This window comes from Lissotriton vulgaris, chromosome 4_1 (assembly GCF_964263255.1).
Source record: "Lissotriton vulgaris chromosome 4_1, aLisVul1.2, whole genome shotgun sequence".
Taxonomy (NCBI): domain Eukaryota; kingdom Metazoa; phylum Chordata; class Amphibia; order Caudata; family Salamandridae; genus Lissotriton; species Lissotriton vulgaris.
The window spans coordinates 2,061,983,443-2,061,998,948 of record NC_141691.1 but is presented as its reverse complement, the minus strand read 5'-3'; the positions used below and the strand labels follow the sequence as shown (position 1 = coordinate 2,061,998,948).

Here is a 15,506-nt window from a genome sequence, read left to right as displayed (position 1 = left end):
CGCGCCTACAACACAAAGAGAAGTCAGGATGTTTCTAGGCATGGTCGGTTATTGTCGACAGTGGATAGCAAACTTTTCACTGAAGGCTAAACCGTTATTACAACTGACGCACAAAGGAGTAAGTGATCCGGTACCATGGGACAAAGATTGTTTGATGGCATTTTTGCAGCTGAGGGAGGACTTATGTCGTGCCCCGGCTTTAGGAATGCCTGATTACACAAAACCATTTTTGCTTTACTGCTGCGAGAGAGAGGGATGCGCTTTAGCGGTATTAGCACAGGTCCACGGAGATGCGCGCAGGCCAGTGGCGTATTTTTCGGCTACATTAGATCCAGTAGCCGCAGCGTTGCCCGGATGTCTCAAATCCGTAGCTGCAACGGGTGTCAGCATTGAACGATCTGAGAGCGTAGTTATGGGTCATCAGTTAGAGGTGTATGTACCACATTCTGTAGAACTGTTAATGACCAGGACTAAGACTCAGCATCTGACGAATAGCAGGCTCACACGCTACGAGCAGGTCATCCTGGCTGCCGAGAATGTGACCCTGAAGAGATGCTCTGTCTTGAATCCTGCAACCTTGATGCCACTTCCGAACGAAGTGGACGATGAAAATTGTACAGAACATGACTGCCTCGATGTGACTGAACTATGTACCAAACCGAGACCTGATATCGTAGATGAGCCATTGACAGACCCAGACGAAATTTTCTTCGTTGATGGTTCATGCGTAAGAAACGATGTCGGTCAGCTGAGAGCAGCTTATGCAGTATGCACGATTACCAGAGTTATAGAAGCCGCTTGCCTGGAAGGAGTCCACTCCGCGCAGGTAGCTGAAATTGTGGCTTTGACTCGTGCTTGCTTAGCAGGCGACAGACTTCGAGTCACTATATACACCGATAGCCAGTATGGTTTCGGCGTAGTTCATGATTACGGGCAGTTGTGGTCTCAAAGAGGTTATATGACCTCCTCGGGTTCTCCGATTAGGAATGGAGAATTCGTGAAACTTCTGTTAGAGGCTTTACAAAAACCTATGGCCATAGCTGTGGTCAAATGTGTAGCTCACACCAAAAATGTTGATTTTGTATCGCTAGGAAACAGATACGCAGACGAAGTAGCGCGTTATTGCGCAGAGCAGGGATATTCTCACACGGATGTGAAAGTGGGGTGAATCCAGGAGAGAACTGAACTGACTATGTTATTGGATACTGTAGATACATGGGATGAGTTGAGAGCAGTACAGGAAAATGCACCAGATGAGGAGAAAAAGAGCTGGGAAACAGCAGGTTGCGGGAAGAGTGAGATGAACTTTTGGGTTTCTGCCGACGGAAGGGCAGTTTTACCAAATGAACTCATTAGTCCAATGGCAAGGAAATTGCATGGATCAGCACACATAGGAAGAGATGCTATGGTGAGAGTATTCAGACAAACGTGGTTCAATCCTAAATTTAGAATAGCGGCAGAAGCAGTGTGTCAGCGATGTACGATCTGTCAGCAACTAAATGTGGGTAAGAGAACACCAGTTACCTTGAGTCATATAGGAAGGTCTGGGGGGCCTTTCAATAGGATGCAGATTGACTTCATAGAAATGCCTCCATGCAACAGACTCAGATACGTTTTAGTGATTGTCTGCATATTTTCTAGATGGGTTGAGGCTTACCCTACACGTAGGTGCGATACACTTACAGTAGCAAAATTGTTGCTTAGAGAGTTGATACCGAGGTTTGGGGTGCCATCCTCTTTGGAATCGGACAGAGGAACTCATTTCAATAGCGAAGTGGTGAAGATGCTGTGTTCAGCTTTGAATATTGATCAGAAGCTACACTGCAGCTATCGACCAGAAGCTTCAGGGATCGTAGAGCAAATTAACAGTACTATCAAGTCCAGACTGGCTAAAGTTTGTTCGTCGACATCCCTGAATTGGCCAGACGCACTTCCAGTAGTTCTTATGAGCATACGTAGCACACCTGATAGAAGAACAGGCCTCTCTCCACATGAAGTGCTAATGGGGAGAGCCATGAGATTGCCATCGGTTCCGACTGCAGCGCTAGTGAACATCACAGACGATTTGATCTTGGACTACTGCAAGGGACTATCTGATGCCGTTAATTCTGTGTCCCTCCAGGTCCAGGCTGCAGAGGTTCCGTCAGTACAAGACTTATGCCATGACCTGAGTCCAGGAGACTGGGTCCTGGTGAAGAAGCATGTCAGGAAGAACTGCTTAGACGTGCGTTGGCGAGGACCGTTTCAAGTCATACTTGTAACGAATACCGCAGTGAAGTGTGGAGGTCTGCCGAACTGGATACATGCCTCACACACCCGAAGAGTGCCAACACCTCCAGAAGACACAGCTCCTCTCTCGGATGGGAATCCGGCGGGAAGCGGAGAAGCCATAGAGGGGAAAAGCCAAGCTGTGGAGGTGATCGAAGAAGCTGAAACTGTGTTGGAACAGGACGACGAAGGTCAGGACACAAGTGGGACCGAAGTCGCCTCAGGAGAAGAAAGTAATTGGGAGTCCGACACAGATATCGAGCAAACTGAGAGTGACCAAGAGACGGGTCCTGGAACAAGGAGCGGAAAGACGGAAAGCGACAAAGCCGTTTGGCCGGAGAGAAGGAAAAGGCCAAATTCGGAAGGAAAGAACGAAAGAACTCTTGCTCCTATTGCTGAAGAATCGGATCAGGAGGAAGAGACGACAGATTCAGGAATTGAGAGTCCACGAAGATCAAGAAGGGTACGTGTGCCCTGCAGAAGGTACGCCACCCCAGAGTGGACTTATCTAGCAGATGTATTGGGGACAGAAATCTGGGAGAGTGAAGAGCGTGAAAGTAATCGATCTCGATCCATTTGTGGCAGTGGAGATATGGATGTTGGCACCTGGACTCGAGACTGAGGGGTTACTGACTTTCACACTTCCCATACCCCCACGTTTGAGTAAAATTCAAGATCTAGTGCTAAAAAGATTACAGTTTCCAACAGCTGGTCAACAAATGACAGAAGAAGAAGAAAAAGTTATTCGCTTTGAACTATTAATAATTGTTGTGAAAGCTGCAGGTTCGAGAATAATTGTTGATGCATAAAAGACTTTTGTACGTATGTTATAAAGAAGAAGATAACCTAGCACCGAGTGGAAAGAAGAATAAAGTTAGGGATTACATTTAGAGGACGGAGAAGGGCTAGGGTTGTCTGCTGCTAAGAAAAGACATTGTTGTGAAAAAGATACCTGTTGATAAGAAAGCACTTTAAAGACTGTGAAAACAAAAAAGCAACTGAAGACTGGACAGAGAGAACTTTTGCTAAAGAAGCGAGGTACGCTGTTTTGATAACATGGAGAACGGCAACCCAAACAGGAAAACTAGATGTATAGTAGGTACACTTATAGCAATAGTGATATTTCTCATAATTACAGTAGTTACAATATCGTACATAATAGGACATGAGAACGATAGAGACATAGCGAATGTAAAAACGGTAACGACTTTGAAACCTGCTCTTGTGGGAAAGAAGGAGGAGAGCAATGTTATACGTGAAAAAGCGTTACTTGCAGATGAAGCTCGTAGATTACATATAGACGAGTCACAGGGAAATTTTAGGTCAAATGCATATGCCAAATTATTGTACGAATATATCGATGCCATGGAGGCCAAAGATTGCTACGTTTGTATGCAATTGCCGGCTTCTGTAGACGAAGGCATTAGATATCACCATCTCCCATTGACTTATGGGATAACATGTAGTTTACTGCTTAGTATATTTTATGGTAGAGAAGGATTTGAGTACTACTTTTCAAATTATGATTCGGTACTGCCTGAAGTTCCGAATTATAAACAAATGAATAAGTGGGACTACTACAAAAAGGAGGATAGACTAGCTAAATTCTTTCTTCCTTGGGACACATTAGATACATCATATGCACGTAGAAATAATCTGACTTGCAAAGTATCAGAAGTGGAGAAAAGGTTTATAGCACAAGTAGATGATCGATGCAGACGGCAGAAGATTCTAAAAATGTCAGGACAATGGAAAATAGACTGGACAGAAGAAGAGAAGGCACATAAAAAGAAAGGTAGCAATGGTCCAATAGCATTGGATAGAACGCAGAAAGGAAAGTTATGTTTAGCTCGAAGCAAGACGTATTACGAGAGTGAATTTGTAGGTGAAGTTAGTTGCGAGCACTCTTTTAAACTAGAGTATTATACGAAAGATTTTATGAAGGGAATGCAAGCTATTCCGAATGTGTATTTTGTATGTGGGAGAAATGCCTATGTAAAACTTCCAGATAATTGGTATGGTTCGTGTTACTTGGCAATTGTCTTCCCCAAAATATATCATGCAAAGGATTTAGCGATTATAGAAGGAAAGGCTTCGAGGAGGACGAAAAGGGAAGTAGGAGATGCAGAAGTAGTAGGAGATGTATTTGGAGCAATGTTTCCATTGTTAGGTTTGATTCTTAACGATGTTAAGATTAGAAGGTTAGCGACAGTCGTGGATAGATTGTCTGCTAGTACTGCGAGATCATTAATGTTAGTAGAAGGTGAGATGCAGTCGATTAGAGCAATGGTTTTACAGAACAGACTTGCTTTAGATGTAATATTAGCAAAGGAAGGCGGAGTTTGTAAAGCTTTGAAAGTTCAGGAATGTTGTACTTATATTCCTGATAATTCAAAACCACTTGATAAAGTCATACAGAACATTACACAGATTCATCAAGAAATTGAAGATTTATCAAAAATAAATGTTTGGGAAAAAGTAGGAAATGGAGTGGGAAAGGTTGGAAGTTGGTTTACTAAGCTAGGCAAAAGTATAGTTTGGTATATTTTAAAGCCTGTATTAATAGTATTAATTTGCATAATTACATTATTAGGATTAGTAAAACTATATAAATGGTATAGGTCGAACCAGTTACAAAGATCGATGAGAGACCAAGAAAGAAGACTAGCGGTTCTACAAGATCAGCAGTATAAAAGTCTGAGAACACTTGAATCGATAAAAAGAGGAACTGATGTAACTAGTTCAGTATAAATGATGTATTCAAATTGCTTTTAGTGATGACTCCTAAAAGTCATCAAAGGGGGGAACTGAGAGAGCGCAATTTGAATGCAAAATACATCGTAGCCATATTTAGACGTATATGTTATAAACGTAGGAATGAAACGTATATATCGTAATGTAAAGTTGACAATTATAATATAAAAGCCAATGAATATGATAACATGCTATAGGAAACGTAAATGTATTCACATGTTAAAATGCATTAGATTTAGAATGCCTGTATATATGATGGGTAATGTAGAGATGCTTATGAAATGTAGAACGTGCACAGTAGAATTCGCGTATATGTGTAACTTTAAATGGAGAAGCGACGAGAAATGTAATGTGGAGAAGCATAAACATAGTGAAATGTAACCAAGGAGAATGCATAAGTTATATTCTATACAGCCGTATTCTATGTATTATATATTTGATGTAGAATGTATTTAGGTATAATTAGGGCGTTTCTTAAAAGTACGAATATATAAATGTAGGCCAAAGGTTATACTGTATAGAGAGTTTCTGTAGGAATGCTGGAAGAGTTTAGGTCATTTGTGTTTGTAACCTGACTGACCGAGAGTTCGAAGGAGCATAGTCACAAGAATGTAATTTAGAGGGTTTGTAAAAGTCGTAAATAGTTTGATGTGGACGTGAGAGCCGAGAAGTCTAGCACTTGTTAGATTTAAGGTGACAATGCCGGACGGAACTTGTTGCTCGAACGTGAGGAGAGGCATATGTTGAAGTGGACTATGTTTTGACAAGACCATTCACATGATCTAGAAGGTTAAGAAGTGTACAGATAAGTTAAGACCTTGTCTAAGTTTCTATGACACTTGAGCCGAAAGAGTCAATAAATGTCGACGATGAGATGATGAAGATGACATCGAAAGGAGAAGGGTCAACTTAACGAACGACGCAAGGAATGGACCAATGGAAGAAGCAGGAAGTTGACATCATCGGGGAAAGTCCGTGGTGGGCGTCGAGGGGCGTTCCACCCACACGGTGATTGTGTATTTTAGGGACAGCACCCCGGGGAGAAGATAGCGAAGAGCTCAGAGAGAGAGCAGCGAGAGGCAAGTTAGAAGGGTAGATGCCTTGAACAGATGCGCTAAGACATCAGAGCGCAAGGGAGCAGTAGGCCGAGGACCCTTAGAGAGAGCGGATGGGTAGGCAGATAGAGTACTGCTTCCGAAACTTAAGATTTCCTTTAGAGGCTAAAGAGAGTTTGAACTTCTTTGGAAGTCAAACTGCTGACACCTTTTTAGGGAAGAAGCTGGCGAAGTAGGGTTGACACTTAGTATAGAGTAGGGACAGATTAACTTGATGATTGTTTTTATCTTACTGCAGATTACGCAGAAGGAACCACTTCACACCGAAGCTTAAGAGGCTGATATTGAAGCTGATTTTGTAAATTGTATACTTTGAGATTTTATCCTGAGTGGATTGTATCGTATTCAAATTAATCTTTATATAAACTCTTAAACTTTATCAGTTGTAAGTGGTTCTTCAGAGTGGCGTCAGTTAATGGGGTTTGTCTAACCAAGGCGGGGGTGGTCCTTTCCTCAATGACAGATAAGAGCGGTCCAAAACAGACGAATGGGATTCTTTATTAAATTTATCATACTCATAAATTGATATCAAAATCTCATTCCCCGCAGATCCAAATACTAGCTTTGTTCTGGTAAAATGGTTAAACGGGAGCTGCCAATCGCTGTCCTTCCACATATGTCTCTTTCTATAACAACACCGCAACTCAATCTGCTCCTGTTCACCGTTGTTTTACACATCTTAACGACAGGGCACAATTATGATTGTGGCAAGATATTTTCCATCAGGGTGGGATATTTGAATGAATTACAAAAAACTAAGGGGCACATTTACAAGCCCCTATCTCCACATGAACACCACTTTTTGGTGACGATCGTGTGGCGAGGGGATATTAAGCCACTTAACGTGGTTTAACGACACCTTATGAATAAGGTACCCTTTCAAATTATACTAAGCATAAAAGGGCTGGGCAATGGGTGTTACTGTGGGCATTCCAGCCAAAGCACCTAATGATTCTGATGCTGTCCCATATTTACAAGAGTGGCGTAAAAATGGGGTAGCACAAAAATTAAGACCAGGGAAATCCTGGTCTTACCCTGGTGAAACGAGGAGAAATGCTTTATTTCTCCACATTTTTGCTGTTTCTATGTGTGCTGTGCTGTGCTGTGCAGTACACATAGAAACAACAAAACGCCATGAATAATTGTTTATGTGCAGGAAGATGTCCCTTCCTGCACATCAACAATCATTAAAAAAATGAAAAGTTGTAACTTCTATGTGTGTTTCATTCTGCAGCACACATGGAAGTTACAAAATGCAGTTACTGATTGTTTATGTGCAGGAAGGGACACCTTCTGCTGCTGGGCTGCAGCCCTGATTGCGCCACCCACAGAAGCAGCTTGTATAATGTGACTCAGGCCTGCCATTGCAGGGCCTTTGTGCAATCTGGTACTGCCAAGTCGACCTGGCAAGTGCACCCACTTGCTAGGCCCTAACCTCCCCTTTTCTACTCATTTGTCACTCCTAAGGTAGGCCCAAGGTACCCCGTGGGCAGGGTGCATTGTATGTGAAAGGTAGGACATGCCCTGATGTGTGTGGCATGTCCTGATAGTGAAATACTGCCAATTTTGCTTTTCACTAATGCAAGACCATCTGTTCCCATAGGACAGAATGGAGAGTTTGTTGTTTATAACATCTTATAAGAACAAGATAAAAAAGTAAAGTTTAATGTGCCTGAACTCAGAATGTTAAAGTGCATCTTTTAGTGAGGGTGATTTTTGTATTCTGAGTTTGAAAATGCTACTTTTAGAAAGTATGTATTTTCTTGCCTAACCATCCAGTGTGCCTCTGCTAGGTTTGTGTATTGCATGTCTGGCTTTTGGATGACATGGGGCTGGAGAGGGACAGTGGCTCCAGATGTCTGATGAGTCAGGACTGGGCTAAATAGACCGGGACTGCAGTTAGAGTAGGGGGAGGAGATTTCCATTTCGCCTGAATGGGTCTGGTCTGTCTTCAACAATGCTGTCTCCACCTCCTGCCAGGAAGTTGCACCAGTGAGGACAAAACTGGTTTTGGCTGGGTACAGACACTCTGCCTTCAGAGAACAAAGGATTTAGTGGTATAAATATTGGGGCCCAGACCCCAGAACTTTAGATCACTTCAGGGAAATCAAGAGAAACATTTGTCAAGGAGAAGAGCCGGATAAGCTGAGGAGTAATACTGCCCCGGTAATGTTTGCTGTCCGGGGTTGGCCTGCAGTGGCTGTCTGCTGCCAAGGAAAGGAGAAAAAGGACTTTGCTGTTTGCTTTGTCACCTGCTTGAAGAAAAGCAAGGGCTTGAAACTGAGCTTGCCTCTTGTTCTGAAGTCTCAGGGACACAAAGACGCCACCCTTCTGTCTCTGTGCAGCTGGAACTGCTGTTTCAGCTGCTACAGAAGGAAATTGCAACACCGACGCCGGCGAGCGGTGCCGTAACCTGCACCGAAGCCATGGGCAGCGCTCGTGAAGAGCATGATGCACTGCCCCGACTTGTACTTAAGACACGACACCTACTGACGCCGTGTCGCATCGACTCCAAAGCCGTCATCGAGGTCGCTGCCTGCACCGGAGCCGAGGATACCGCTCGTGATGTCCACAACACACCGTCCTGACTTGCACCGCAGCCCCGACTTCATCAACGCTGCTGTTTCATCAACGCGGAGCCGATCCTCGACGTAGGTGACTCCCGAATCCATCGACATCGCACCGTCGTAAGGAACCGATGCCTCACCACCATCCGTGACATCACCTCCTGCCACAGTAAGGAACCAAGGAACCAACGTCTTGCCTCCCCTGCTGCAGTTAGGAACAGAGGTATCACCTCCCCTGGGGTCGTAAGGAACCGACGTCACAGGCACCAACGAAGCATCACCTCGCCAAAGCTGTGCAACGTCTTTGCTTTCATCAATTCCAAGGTACTGTTCTTTGTGGATCTGCTTGACTCTGGGCCCGACGCTGCGCACCTCGCGGTCGGTGCCGTTCTTTGGGATTATCATCTGTCACGCGTCGTTGTAACTCCAGGTGGAGTTATTTGTTGCTAGGAGCTTAATTTGAATCAATAACCTGTTTTTAACTATATTTTTGATACTGTATTGTGGATTATTGTCGTTTAGTCTTGTTTTGGTTTAGATAAAGATTACTTATTTTTCTAAACAGGTGTGGAGTCTATATGTAGTTTTTTCACTGTATTAATGTATGTGTTCACAAATGCTTTACACACTGCCTCTGAGATAAGCCTTTTTGCTTGTGCCAAGCTACCAAGGGGGTGAGCAGGGGTTATTTTAGGAGTGTATCCCCCTTACCCTGGCCTGAAGCAAGGGTCCCTATTTGGACAAAGGTACCTACCTCTGCCAACTAGAGACCCCTTTTCTAACACTATTGAAAAGACTATTTAATGTCATTGATATATTGACCCATCTATTATAAACTGGTTTCATCAGAAAAAGGTTATCCAGGGGCAGTATGTGACTTCTTGGTCACATTTAGTATACAGCTAAGAAGCAGACTTCACAAACAACCTTGATTATGCGTGATGCTTTATAAGGTATTGTGGTGAGTTCTGCAATTGCCTTTACTGAAATTTAAATTATATGGGGGATTTATGTGTTTACATGATTATGGCTCTTTACCAAGATCCTAAAGCAACTGTCAGGGCGAATGGGGTGTTTTCTTACTATTTCATAGTAGATTAAGGTACAAGTCATGAGTGAACTCTCTCCCCTTGTTTATTATATGATTGGAAAACCTGTTATATTCACTAAAGAATGATGTACATTTAAATATGTATGGATTGGGAAGGGGTTGTACAGGGCAGCTGCATATGTGAATTATGTAATTTTGTCACTTTCAGAAGTTTCATCTTCAATTCCATCTGTTATAAATATTCGGCTGTGTATTGATGTTCTCTAAATAAACTCAATTCTGTATGTTTTCAACTGCACCATCTTTGGACAAAATCAGCAACTGACCAGTTTGGCTTACAATAGAAAAGAGCTCGAATGAAACATATGGGTCTGGTGTTTCATGACAACATGGACAATAATTTGAACTTAAATGCAGACTTATTATTGCGCAAGTTTAAGAATTGCACTAACAAATGGTCCACGGTTTACTTGAGCTGGTAGCGAAACACATTATTGATGTAAATAACTCCGGGCATTAATTAAGCAATGAAATTCCTACTAGAAAATGTGCACCCTCCTTTTTCAAAGAAATTGACAGACTGATTTTGAAATGTATTACCTTTGTGGGGAATGCATTAATAAAGATAACAATATGGTTTGCACCAGTTAGACTGGGGAAACAAAGGTATCACTTTCTTACGGAATCTTGTGGGTGACATTGGGACTTTGTCATTTGCACAAATTAAAGACAAATTTGGCCTGATAAATCTAGACCTTACCCCTTCTTGAAACTTACGTGGCATTGTCAAAACAAGTCGCAAAAATAACCCCTCATATTATCTCTTTTCTCAAAGTGAGGAGCATTTAACTTCAATATTTGACAAAATCGTTACTAGTGATAAACCATGACCACTGAGGGTTGCTGAATGTAAGTGACCTTGGGGCATATTAGCAAGAACCTCGTTAAAATTATCGTTGTTTTAGCGGCCGGAAACTACCGCTAAAACAGTAATAATGGGCTTGCTAATATGCGTTATAGAATTCCAATAGAAGCCCAGTTTAGATGTCCTGCACACCTAACCTGGGTTTCTATTGGAATTCTATAAAGCATATTAGCAAGCCCATTATCGCCGTTTTAGCGGTAGTTTCCTGCCGCTAAAACAGCGATAATGTTAACGAGGTCCTTGCTAATATGCCCCTTTGTCTTTTGACGAGTCCACTGCTTCCAATGCAGATTCTTACAAATGGTAAATGATTTATGGGTTGAACCATGTTTATGCACACCTGATTCCACCCTGTACACAAGTTAGGCTGGACTCTGTATAGTATGTGAAAGACCCTTCTGCATTCCATTCTATGTTCACATTGTAAGGGACATGGAGGCACTCTACAACATAGAGAGTCTGAGTGCAGATTTATTCCTCCCTTTTTATTACATGTAATGTCAGAAATAAAGAAGGTTTTTAATACGGAGAGTGAGTTTAAACCAAAGTGGGCATGCCCGGGTCCATATGCGGTCAGATCCTCTCGGGCATGGCATAGGCTCTTCTTGACTTGTGGTTGTAATCACCTCCAGCTCAGTTTGTTGTTGCTGAACAAAGAGTGATGAGTTGTCTGTACACACATGGTAGGAATGGGTGAATCATGTTAGAAGCTGTGATGATCTGAACCCCAGGATTTGTACTAGAAATCAATACAACTTGGACAAACTCGGTGAGATGGTCCATCATTAGACATCACAACAGGTAGTTCAATTGGTTTGAGGTTATTACCTCAGTATATGCGAAGCACACGCCTGGTTCTGGACCCAACACTGACTTCTTTTCTTATATTTCGTCTTTGTCCTGCTTGTCCTGCTTTCTTTTTGATATTTTTTATAATTTGATGGTGTCAGCTTCAGGGTCACTCTTCATATTTTGTGTGTTTTGTAATTGACTATAGTAAATGTGAACCTTTAACAGATTCTGCCTAACACGTTTGCTGTTGTTGTCTTACTGTTCTCTCTTATCACCTGGAGCTGAGCTGTATGGCCATTCTATGCTCCTACTGAATATATTTTATTTTGAACACAAGTAAAGGTGTGTATAATGCAGCAAAAACATGCATCAGGGTGACACTTTCATCATCTCATCTTTCTGACACTTGACTTGACTCTTCAGGACATTTCATCAATTATCTCTCTTGATAGCCACAGGACCATTACACGTCACCAATGCAAACCTTGAGGAGGATCAGCTCTACTGTTCTGCAACGTGATCCCCATCAGCCTTATTGGGCACTCCCGTCTCCCACTAACTTGGACTTTCCATCTCCGTGTTCCATGACCCTACACCCCTCTCATTTCTAGCAGCTATTCTCTTTTGTCCTGAAAAACAACTCACTCATGTTCCTGCATCCCCAACACAAAATCAATGTTGTTATTTACAAAGCCATGCAAAGCCACTTTGGGACAAAGTACCGAAATGTAAGTGCATATCGCGAAGTAGAGATTTACTGTTCCTACGTCCAAACTCCACATCCACAATGGTTGAATACATTTGTAACAAGCAAGCACATTTGTGTGGAGTTAGGTATAACTAGACTTACTTATCTGTCGATATTTTATTTTCAGTATTCTTTCCTTGATATCCCCGATTGATACTGTGCTTTTGATATTCAGCGTGCACATGAATCCTGTGATACTCTTAAGCGTCCCCACATCAAACATCTTTTTTGAGATGTGCTGCACTGGCGAGCACATGCTATGATACTGTCTAGGACAGCCACCATCAAATGATAACTCCTAGACCACTCCATGGCATTTAATCATCATTCATCATAAAAACCTCCTTACTCGATTGGTGACACCTGCCCGAGCAAGAGAACAGCTTTATCTAGGTTCACTTGGTAATGCAACCCAAACAATTCAAGCTGGGTCCTCTAATAGTCTCGGCAGTACTCCCAGCACTTGCTGATTCTGTCTGCTCCATGTTATTGTCTATGTGACTCCACTATCATTCACACGTAAACCAGCCATTCATCTAAATCTGTGGTACTCATCGTCCAGCCCGCGGGCCACCAGCGGCCCGGCACGCCTTCCTTGGCCGCCCGCGAACCTTGCAGATAAGAGTGGAGAGCGAGAGATTGGAGAGAGAGTGGAGATAGAGAGAGAGTGGAGAGAGAGACAGAGGGAGAGAGAGAGTGGAGAGACAGAGAGAGAGGGGAGAGAGAGAGTGAAGAGAGGAGAGAGAGAGTGGAGAGACATAGAGAGAGAGGAGAGAGAGAGTGGAGAGAGAGAGAGGAGAGAGTGGAGACAGAGAGTGGAGAGAGAGAGAGAGAGTGGAGAGAGATAGACAGTGGAGGGAGAGTTGGGAGAGAGAGTGGACAGAGAGAGAGAGAGTGGACAGACAGAGAGAGTGGAGAGCGAGAGATTGGAGAGAGAGTGGAGATAGAGAGAGAGTGGAGAGTGAGACAGAGAAAGAGAGAGGAGAACAAGAGTGGAGAGACAGAGAGAGAGAGGAGAGAGAGAGTGAAGAGAGGAGAGAGAGAGTGGAGAGACACAGAGAGAGAGAGAGTGGAGAGAGAGAGAGGAGAGAGTGGAGAGAGAGAGTGGAGAGAGAGAGTGGGGAGAGAGAGAGAGAGAGAGAGAGTGGATTGAGAGAGAGGAGAGAGATTGGAGAGAGAGCGGAGAGAGACACAGTGGAGAGCGAGTGGAGAGAGAGACAGTGGAGAAAGAGTGAGTGGAGAGAGAGAGTGGAGAGAGAGAGTGAGTGGAGAGAGAGAGTAGAGAGCAAGAGAGATAGTGGAGAAAGTGTGGAGAGGGAGAGAGAGTGGACAGAGAGAGAGTGATTGAGAGAGAGAGTGAGTGGAGAGAGAGAGACAGTGGAGGGAGAGTAGAGAGAGAGAGAGTGGAGAGAGAGAGTGGGCACAGAGAGAGTGGGTGGAGAGAGAGGGAGAGTGGAGAGAGAGAGACAGTGGAGGGAGAGTGAAGAGAGAGAGTGGAGATAGAGAGAGAGTGGAGAGAGAGAGAGAGAGAGAGAGGGGGGGTGAGATAGAGAGTGGAGAGACAGAGAGAGAGACAGAGAGAGAGACAGCAGAGAGAGAGTGGAGAGAGAGAGAGAGAGAGAGAGAGAGAGTGGAAAGATAGAGTGAGTGGAGAGAGAGAGAGAGAGACAGTGGACAGAGAGTGGAGAGAGAGAGAAAGTGGAGAGAGAGAGACAGTGGAGGGATAGAGAGTGGACAGAGAGAGAGGATGGAGAGAGAGAGTGGAGATAGAGAGAGAGTGGAGAGAGAGAGAGAGAGGGGAGAGAGAGAGAGGGGTGAGATAGAGTGTAGAGACAGAGAGAGAGAGGAGAGAGAGAGTGGAGAGAGAGAGAGAGAGAGAGAGAGAGAGAGAGAGAGAGAGAGAGAGGAGAGAGCGTGGAGAGAGAGAGGGAGAGGAGAGATAGAGTGGAGAGAGAGAGAGAGTGGAGAGAGAGGGGAGAGAGAGTGAGTGGAGAGAGAGAGAGGGGAGAGAGAGAGTGGAGAGACAGAGAGAGATAGAAAGAGAGAGAGACAGCAGGGAGAGAGTGGAGAGAGAGAGAGAGAGAGAGACAGTGGAGAGATAGAGTGAGTGGAGAGAGAGAGAGTGGAGAGAGAGAGAGACAGTGGAGGGAGAGTGGAGAGAGAAAGAAAGTGGAGACAGAGACACTGGAGAGAGAGACAGTGGAGAGAGAGAGAGAGTGGACAGAGAGAGAGAGTGGAGAGAGAGAGAGAGAGAGAGGGAGGAGAGAGAGGGTGGAGAGAGAGTGAAGAGACAGAAAGAGAGAGTGGAGAGAGAGAGGAGAGAACGTGGAGAGAGAGAGAGAGAGAGAGGAGAGAACGTGGAGAGAGAGAGAGAGGGAGAGGAGAGAGAGAGGAGAGAGAGAGTGGAGCGAGAGAGAGAGAGAGGAGAGAGAGAGGAGAGAGCGTGGAGAGAGAGAGAGAAGGAGAGGAGCAGTGGCTTAACGAAACTTGAGGCCCCCCCCTGCAAATCACATGGTGGGGGCCCCCCCGGCGGCCCGGCCCACCACCTACCACTTTGCCCCACCGTCCAAAAATCTGGCATATTTTGGTTTTAAACCGATAACATTTAAATGAAATGCCTCTATATTGTCTTTCTCAAAGTTCTAATGAGAAAGCGGGAAACCCTCTTAACATATAAGCTATGCTATTTGTAACAATAATGTCAAAAGCAGATTAGTTAACTGAGGCAGCAATCAGAACAATGCCAAGGAGGGATCCTATTGTCTCAGGAACTGCCTGTGGCTGAAGAATAACTATGAAGGGTCTGAATTAGAATTCACATTAATGGGCAATAACATGAAACTTTGTAAGACAAACCCAAACCAACGATTCCATAAAAACTCGACTGACAATATACATGAGAAGAACACAAGATATAACTCAGTATCCTGAGAAAGGCAAGAGAAATAGACTGGTGAATTATCTGCATGCCACACACTAGCGACTGTCAAGAGTTGTGCATGATAATAACGTGAAATAAGGAAGCAATTTCAATTTCTACCACCATGTCTTTATTAGTAAGCATTACAAAACAGACAGCCAAACAAGGATGAGGAAGAAAACTGTTTGGATGCTTCAGAACATTGATTTAGATGTTTGTCTGTTTTAATGTATTATTTCTGTAGTGTAAACAATGCTAAATACAAGATTTAAGCCACACGTATTGCAGATAAATACAAGCAACACCATAAATAACACTGCATGTAGAATAAAAACAAACCATATCAGCAAGTACCTAATAAAAATC

General features: G+C 43.7%; 1 pseudogene across 1 annotated transcript in view; it reads left to right on the top strand.

Annotated features, from left to right (window-relative positions):
- Positions 1-15,506, top strand: part of LOC147724981 (E3 ubiquitin-protein ligase TRIM39-like) — a 225,609-nt pseudogene that overhangs the window by 69,151 nt on the left and 140,952 nt on the right. The gene's annotated exons all lie outside the window — the stretch shown is intronic.